The sequence below is a fragment of the Egretta garzetta genome, unplaced genomic scaffold, assembly GCF_000687185.1.
Source record: "Egretta garzetta isolate BGI_Z169 unplaced genomic scaffold, ASM68718v1 scaffold402, whole genome shotgun sequence".
In the NCBI taxonomy this organism is placed as follows: Eukaryota; Metazoa; Chordata; class Aves; order Pelecaniformes; family Ardeidae; genus Egretta; species Egretta garzetta.
The window spans coordinates 259,622-268,743 of NW_009258823.1; the positions used below are offsets into that span (position 1 = coordinate 259,622).

The following is a 9,122-nucleotide window of genomic DNA, read 5'->3' on the forward strand; positions in this document are numbered from 1 at the left end:
TTAGGTAAAGATTTTTTTAAAAGAAACTAAGTCAGTTCCTGAAGAGCTTATGAGATGTTCTAGGCAACGAGCCAGCAGACGCAGAGGAACAGATTGTTCTTACCTGCTTGATGCTCTTGCGTTGGGAAAGTTTGGGTCATGCGTGTGGTGTGCTAGGCTTATTATCTGTGCCCGATCGCTTTGTGCTGGGGGCAGGCGTTCAGATCCAAGGACTGCAGTTTTAAGATTCCTTTTATGAAAACGGCCAGTGTTCCCGGGATCCTCTGATGCAGTCTCCCTTTGAGTAGCTCCTGTGTTCTGTAGGAAGCAGGAGAGAGGGTGCGAGTCAGAGGAGACTTTTGCACCAGTAGATGGCACAGGCAGCAAGCGCTTGGGAGTAAAGCGTGCATAAATGATAAAAACTTGGTGCATTTATTGTAACATGCGGGGTTTTCAGTTATTGTGCCAAAATGAAACCTAGAAATGGTTTGATGAAAGCTTCCTCTAGGTGGTGTTTAGTGTCTTTGCATAGATTTTATCTGTAGTAAGGAACACTTTTCTAATATAACTGTAACCTGTGTAAAAACCCTCTTAAATATCTGGGTAAGACTGTGCTTCAAACGCAGGGGTGGTAACTGGAGGGGTAACATTACCAGGACACAAATGCAAACTTATTAACTGTAGCAGCTTCTGTTTACAGGTGTGTTTACTGAAAAAGCAACCAGTGCGCGCAGGATGATCAGCAGTATCTGTGCCCTTGCTTATTGACAAGCTATCTTCATGCTAGCTTGCACAGTATTTTTCTGCCACAGTATATTTAGGTATAAGTTTTAACTACCTTTATGAATGTTAAGCTGACAATCCAGTCAGCTTGGATGGATCCAGCAATCCAGTGCTTTGGATGATTCATTTTTCCAGGATTACAAGTGAGGTTTTTTTCAAGTATAAGTGCTCTAATCGAAGACAAAACTCACCATTAAGAGCAAACTTGAACTTGAGACTTGGAGGAGATGCCGTTGACCTTTGCAGAAGCCTGATGGCTTTCCATCTGAGTGTGACTGGTAAGGCATGGGCTGCTGCTGGTGGGGTGTGTGCGAGACAGACGCTTCCATTAGAGTAGGTGTTAGTCTACACTAGAACCGCAGAGTTTTTTCCAGCCTGACTTTGTAAAAATTCATAGGCATAAAACTGTTATCTGCATATATAAATGCCTTGAGATGAAGATCCAGGTAAGAAAAAACGGGGACAGCGTTGAGACCTTTGAAAGGCATACTGAGGCCTCATCCTGCTGTGAAACAGAGCTTTAGCACCTCAGGCTTGATAAACTGGTTGTCTAGAAGTGAGACATTATGCACCACAAGCTCAACTCTACGCTATGGACTGTTGCAGCACAGCTGTGCTTAGTGTGATAGTGAAAAACTCTCACCTCACACCCACAGGAAAAGTCACAGTGTATGTGCAGATGCCTGGAGGATGAAGAGCCTGCTAGGACTTCAGCAAGACTGGGCTTCCTTTGGTGGATGTCGTTAGTTCTTGGCAGCACAGGGAAAGCTACTGAAAATTCAGACGTGCTCAGAGTATACGGTGAGTGATGGCAGAAATATCGGAGTGCTGAAATCGAGTATATGGTGAGTGGTGGCAGAAATATGACCACTGAAATCGGCTCTGAATTTCTCAGAGAAATCCTGGTTTACATTTTTAAATCATCCTCCTGTGTCTGGGATTCATTCTTCCCCAACTGCTTGCAGCAGGGTGGGCTGAATGGGACAAGGCCCCTTGTTAATGATCCAGCAGCTGCCAGCTTTAGATTTTGCAGGTTGATGCTTTTGTTGCTTTTGTTTCTTGGTCTTCTCTGAAGTACTCAGGAAGGCTAGAAAGAAAGCAAACATTACAATGTTGAATAAAGACAGCCTCTTCCACCCCGTTGCTTCCCCATCTGTTGTTCGTGTTCTCCTAACATGTCCCAAACAAACAAACAAAAAAAAATCCTAGAATGGAAGAGAACCTTTGTAGGGCCAGATAAATGTGCTTCGGGCCATGAAGGCTCTACGGTGGGATGGTAGCTAGCCACGTGACTGAATTACCACTCCGGGAGGACCACACTTGAGGTCAGGCTCGGAAGGATTAAAGCTGCTTTGACTGTCCTAATTTTAGGCCATGTGGGGGATGGCTTGGCTGCCAGTGATGGCACAGGGCCCAAATGCTGGCACTGATTGAAGCTTCGAGACTGCAACCAAAATAATTATAATATGTATAATTACAGTCACATTATTTCATTAAAATTATTTCTTCATTATGTGTGTATGTTTGTGATATTACCTAGGCAATATAAATGGGCGTATTTCCTGTCTTGAGAGTAATTAAAGACTCTCCACCTAGCACTTCACCTCCAAAGGAAATTATTTTTTACAGTTCAACTATTTTGTTTACTTAAATGGTTTTTCTTTTTTTTTTATACTGTGACACGTTGGAGTCCCATGTGAACAAATACGAAAGTGAATTTATGGTCTTAAAAGTCATGGTGACGGTGGATGTAGACGTTGTGTGTCTGTTAAGAAGCGTTCAGGTTCTCGTGAGCTGTTCCATTTTAGGCCTTGTTGATGCTCAAGGCTGTTCTGGGTTAAGCCCGTGTGTGGACACCTGATTTTGGGAATAAGGAACTTCCTTCCCACAAACCTAATCCCTTGTTGGAGTGCAACCAGGTGCTTTTATTCTGGAGTGAGAGCACCTGCATGTGGGATTCATCAGGAATAGACCCATGGATATAGACAAACCTACAGTTTCCTGTTGATGATCAGAAATCCCTTGGTAGGGAGGGGTTGCGTAGGGGTCTTTAGTTTTGTGGGGTGGTGATACCAGTGGTAGTGGTGCGCTGTGACTTGACAGTAATTCAGTGCTTTGGTTTCCCAGCACTTGGTGGTTGTAGCTTGGTTGTCTCACATTCTTAGCCCCTTTCGGTAGAGAATCCTTAATGCGTAGAAAAATAAAGAGGGGTGTAGAAGCCACTTTTCAGGCTGCTGTACCCTTACTGCTCAGGGTGAAGTTGGAAGCAGCTATGGCTTTGCCTTCTCAACTCATGTTTATTTTTTCGGGGGTGGGGGTGGAAAAAAGAGGAGGAGGGTGGTATCAGACCTTTCACACAGAATAAATGATAGCACATCCCCGGTTGTGAGCTGAGCTATGGCTGCTGGCTTTTCACTTAGGGTTCTAGTCTGAAAAGAAATGAAAGCATTTCTGCTTATCTTGTACATCGGTGCTGCAGCGTAAGCCGCTTTCCTTGATGTCGGAGCTCGTTCTGCTCTTGTCAAAGCTTCAGAGCTAACTGCTCTTGACGATTCACCAACCACCGCTGAATGGGGTGGATGTCTGGATGGCTGAGAAGCCGCAGCCACCGCCTCTGCCTGCCTGAAAGCCTCTTCTCTGGTAAAGGGCTGCTTGGGTGGAGGTGGCTGGGGAGTGGGAGGGTATGGACCGAGGGGAGCTTGCACCCAGAGCTGCTGACTGCTGGTGGATTTCTGAGGCCCTATTTCCACCGTAGATTAAGACCCTTGATTTTCAATGGGGAAATGACTCATGACTATCTGGAGGGCAGACAAAGTTTCTGGCTGAGTGCCCTGAGCATCAAACATGAGCTCCAGATCTCAACAACTTTTGTATTTCTTCTATGTATATCCTATTTGTGCATGTACTGGATACCTGCAGTATCTATTTGCAGACTCACAATATTTGTTGGGTTTTTTTAATGGAGCTAATGATTTCTCTCTAAAAAACTCTTCTCTTCTGCTTTCTTGGCATCATTTGATTTTTTTTTCCTCTTCTGTTTTCATTTATATTTAAAAAAAAAAAAAAAAAAAAAACAAAAAACCCCACCACAAAACAACTAACCTTTGAGCAGATGGTGTTGTGCTCCCCTATCTCTTATTTCTACCAAGGGCTACTTAACTTTTTTTTGATGTAAACTGAGGCAAATTTGCCCTCATGAGGCCCTTACAAGTGCTAACCACCAACCCCTGCGGGCTGGGCACCTCTCTGTGGAAGCCCACGGGTGTTTTGGCCTAGCGTTGGTCTTAGACCTGCCCTTGAGCCAGCATGGGAACACCTTCCAGCTGCCAAATGTGCCTCAGAGTAAGGTTTGGAAGCGCACGGATGTGCTGTAGTGCAATGGACATCTGAGGGCAGAACCCATCAGGAACAAAAGCGTCAGCGGGGCTTGAATCTGGGGTTTCTTCTGTGTGTAGCTCAGTGCTTGTGATGTCATATTCAACCCACTTATTTCTGTAGTTTACAGTCAGGTTTTTAATTTCTTTTCAACTTCTAAACATCTGACTGGTTGGTGTCAAGTTGGCTTTAGTGTCGTGCTGACATGGTGGGTGCGGGCAGTGCTGCCGGCGGGGGGGGCAGATCCATCTTCAAAGGGATTTCGATTCCCAGAAACAATCTTCCCTTATAGCTGAACTTGTGGGTTTTGACCAGTCACCAAACTAAGAGCTCTGGGGTAGTGGGGAGAAGACCTTAAAAACACGTGTTCTGCACTTGTTAAGTGACTGCAAAGGGACCCGCGGGAAGCGAGGCAGTTGTTTGGGGCTGTATTGTATCCTGGCTCAACTTGGTTGTGGGAGATTTCCTGGAATTTGTAGCCCTGTCCTGCAGCCAGGGTGTCCCCTGGAGCAGCCCGTGGTTTTCTTTGAGTGCAGCAATGTAAGTGGGGGGCTGGGGGGTAAATACCTCCCTTGCTGCCCCGTAGAGGGAGCATGGGCATGACCCAAACCCCTGGCTGCTGTAGAAGATTCTGCCGAACGAGGCTGCAGCCAAAGAGCTTTTGAGCTCGATGCCACCAGGGTTTGATGTCCCATGGGAGTCACCTGGGATGGGTCAGTTGGGGGCAAACAAACCCAGAGGGAGAAACTTTGGGTGAAGGAACTTGCGGGAACCGCACCACGCTGGCGTGGGCAGCAGTGCTGCTGTTGTCTTTGGACTTGAGATGGTGCTGCTCTGGGTTTTGCAGACTGTTAACCAACGGGAACAGACTGGGATGTGGGGCTTTGATGGTTAGTGTTAATTCACTTAAATAAGAAACCTCTCATTAAACTAGAAACTCAAAGCCATATGAGTTTTAGCTTCTGTTTTACATAGGTCTCCTGGGAACTTTCTCTAGCTGCACAGACCTCTGTCTGACCACAAGGAGTTACCATTTCTTTAAATATCGACTGTGTCATGTAATAGTGGAGTTTGTGCGAGATAATGGCACTGAATCACAGGACTGATAAACGGGCTGACAGCGGATTAGAGAAACGAGTCAGCCGAGACCACAGTTTGGGTGGATTAAAAACTTCAGCGTAGAGTTTTTTCCCTTGGGACGCCTGGGAGGGCAAGCAGGGAGGCGAAGCCGGCCATGGGCTGCTTGGAGCCGGCCACTGGTGGCCGCACATTGTGGTTGGTAAAAGCCACAACTTTCACATAAGCTGGAGCTCCACCAAGATGTTCCCTTCTTTTTACATCATTGTTGAGCCCGCTGGGAAGATGGGTTGGCAGATGAGTTGAGAGATGTGTCAGTGCTCACAATACGTTATGGCAATTGGCTACGTCATTTCTGTTCATCCTACCTTTGTTGGCTGTTCTGGGGTTTTGTGTTTTGGTTTTGTTTTTTTTTTTTCTCTGAATTCTAGGTTCAGGGGGAAAAAAAGCAGGGGTGGAAGGAAACTTCAGCAGACAGGCATCAAAAATTATAGTCTTGATGATTGTAGCTCAGCCACTTGCTGACCATGAAGGTACCTGACCTCCGAGAGGCTTCATTTTTCCTCTCCTTTTAAACTTCATGTTGGCACCTCTGTGTATGCCCAGGACTGAGAGCAGGCTGTGGCTGGGATGAGGACTTTTTCTGAGGCCTAACTCATGCTGAAACAGGCTCCGGGGGCATCTGGGCCTGTTGCTGGACTGGCTTTCTTAGAGGGAGCCGTTGCTCAATCATCACCCACACTCAGACAGGATGGAGATCCCTTAAAATCGAGCGCTAACTGCCACCAAAAAAACTGCACCTCAGCCCTGCCAGCAGCTGGTGTTGTTTGTGGAGTGTATCCCGTGTTGGTTTGACGTAAGATACCGAAATAGAGCTGGAAGTGGGAACAAGCACCCAGGTCTTCCCCTTTGAGGAGACAGCACTAACCATCAAAAGTTGTGTTCCTGTCTGTTCCCCATACCCAGGACTGGCCTACTGGGCTGCGGTCTTTTTTCTTCCACTGCTTTGATGGAGGAGTGGAGATGGTCCTTGGTCCTCGTGCAGACTAGCCAGGGGCATGTTCCTAGCAAGGAGAAACAGGCATCCAAATCCCCTCTTAAATTAGGGAGGAATTTTAACCATTTTCCTTCCTTCTTAGGCAAGGACAGCACTTACAGGGAGGGTCGTTGACAGCCTTATCCCTTCCCTGTGTTTTAGAACCAGGGGACACTCCTCCCAGAGGGATTCGGGCGATGCTGAATTGTTAGAAACCCCAGTCCTATGTTAAACCTAGCCCTCAGTGTATGAGATGGATGCGCCTGACCCTGGACCAGGCACCTCCTCATGTTGCCTGAAGGTTGCTCCCTGAGGAAGAGGATGCTGACAATCCTGAAAGAAGATACAGCGATGCCCCAAAGCAGTCTCTGTTACAGCTGGATATTATTCCTAAATGCAGCATCGAGGTTTAGGAGCCCGCCGGGCAAACAAGCCATGCCGTCTCCTTGCAGCTACTGGAAGCACGATGAGGACGGACATTTCTATCACTTCTCTCCTCTGCCGGCCCCGGCTCTGGTGGAGCAGACCCTTGGACAAGGGTTGAGCCTTCAGGAGGCTGAACCAAAGTCACCTCGCGTCAGCTGATCTAATCCAAAAATATGTCTGTCCCTGTTTCCTCCTGGGAAGGTCAGTGTTTTCGTTAATGGAAATTAATGAGCCTGCTGGCGTCAGCGGGAGTCTTTGCATGGAGTTTTGGTCTTGGGAAATAAGGAACAATATAAAAAGTAAGAAATGGGTTTTGGGGGTAATTTCTCGGTATTGAGAGACTATGGATGAGCAGAAAACATGAAACACACACTGGAGGAAAGAACTGATGATAAGCAAAACAAAGATCCCTGTACCTCTGACTATTTCAACTGGGATGTCATGTTTTCACCCCGAGTTTCCCAAATACTCTCCTTTGTGGCATATTTTTCTTTCAATTTTCAGAAATTCATAGAGCCTTCCTCTTTATTTCAGCAGCGTTACCCGTGCAGTTAAATTCTGAAGTGCAAACCACTGCGTTAGAGAGGAGGGTGAGTGAAACCAGTTAATCCGACGGTAGTTGCTGGTCCCAACAAACTCACTACAGCGGTGAGTGGTGGTACCAAACCAGCCGTTGCAGATGTGTTCTGGTTTTTTTTTTTATTACTGTTATTTTATTCTTGATGGCTTTAAGTACAGGATCTTTTTCAAAATAGAACTTTTGACCTCTATGTGTTTCATAGATGATATTTGCACAGAGCTCAGCTTACCAGCCCCAATGCTGGAGCTCCTCTACCCTGGCTTAGCTGGCAGCGTGAGCCAGGCACTGTCCAGGCAGCTCCACCTTACCTGCTCTCTGTCAGCGTATTTGTCAAACCAGCTCTGACAAGATTTTTATCTAATATTTTCTTGGTTTTGTACTATTTCGGATTGACTCGTATCGGTCACTCGCTCTGGATTTGTCTTTTTTTTTTTTTTTAGTCACTGAGGTCTGAGGAGTGGTGTCCAGCAGCGCTGGCCCCTATGGCCAATGAGCTGGTTTTGTGATGCTGGGAACAAAAGTAATTTTTAGCCTCTAACAGCAAAGTGAAAAAGGAAGCAAACAGTGAAGTAAAAAGTGTGAAAGTTTGCTGCTGGTGCAGCCTTAACCGGAGCAAGAAAATCTAACGCCAGCTACCGAGAAACGGAGAGTCTCCTCAGGACATTGAGCAACCAGATGACAAAATGGCAAATAAAATCTAGTGCTGGTAAAAGAAAAGATGTGTAAGGGGGAGGAAAAACTCTGCTTAGATAAGAAGAGCTGCAAACCGGCTCTTTTCATGAAGAAGGGAGATCTTTTGAGTTAACGTGGGTAGCTCACAGGCAATGGCTGGGGATGGCAGAGGAGATGAAGAGGATGTTGAACGTGTGATGGTCTATGGCCGTGGAGGACCTGAGCTGCGGCCATCAGCCCTGCTCCCACCCAGGAGGTGGCTGGGGGTCCAGAGCGTGGGTGAGCCCTCCCTTCCACTGAGGCACGAGCCGTGCAGAGGAGGAGAAAAGGGAACTGGTCTCTCGTGGTGCAAGAGGAAGGAACACCGAAAGATGTTGTCAGGTGGCTGGCTCAAAGCAACAGCGATACGCTCCCGAGCAGTGTAGGTATAACTGAAACAGGGAATTCACTGCCACAGGAATCGGTGGGGGCAGATGGATGTTGGTCAAGCAGCTTGGAAAAAAGCTTTTCATGGCTCTGGAGAACGATGGTTTCAGTGCAGCTGCAGGAAGCCCCACAACCGGTGGTTGAGGACGGCCGTGCCCGCGTGGGATTGCTGCCCGCAGCCCGGCGTTCAGCGCGCTCCCCGAGCTCACCAGCTGCAGCGAGTGAGCTGCTGTGGCGGTCTCTGGTCTGGCTCAACACGACCGTTTTGCAAAGGTGTAAAGAGAACAGGAGGAGGGGCAGGCGCGCGCTCCCCCGCTTCCATAGCAGCCTTCGCTTGCAAGTACAGTTTTAAGTCTCTGCAAGGAAAAAAAAACAAAAAAACCACCAAAAAAACCCAAAACCAACAAAAAAACCCACCCCCATGGTGTGTCTTCTCATGCTGACAATGACACAAAGGAAGCTGTGAGCAGCAGTGCCCGAGGCGTGGTGCAATCGTCCCCAGCTCTTGCAGGCAGCGCCTGCGCTTTCCAGGGTGCGTGGGTTCGGAGGCGCGCGGCCGCAGGGGAGTCAATGGAAATGGGGGTTGGGTTGGAAATGGGTTGCTTCCACCCAGAACCGTGCCATCCTCCTTCGCCTTGTGTTGGGTATAAATTACACTGCCCCAAAAAATCCTTGTCTTGATGCCATATCTGGACAGCTTAAGGTCCTCAAGCATCCCCTGAGACCTTCCTTGGGTCTGTGCTGTTGCCACAAATGGCTTTTTTTTTG

The 9,122-nt window shown here is 47.5% G+C and overlaps 1 long non-coding RNA gene across 1 annotated transcript; it reads left to right on the forward strand.

Moving 5' to 3' along the window:
- The first annotated feature begins 6 nt into the window (after positions 1-6).
- On the forward strand, positions 7-7,685 carry LOC118451762. The gene is made up of 3 exons (XR_004841314.1): positions 7-1,040; positions 1,419-1,563; positions 6,354-7,685. It is a non-coding gene; the product is annotated as an uncharacterized LOC118451762 (long non-coding RNA).
- The last annotated feature ends 1,437 nt before the right edge of the window (positions 7,686-9,122 follow it).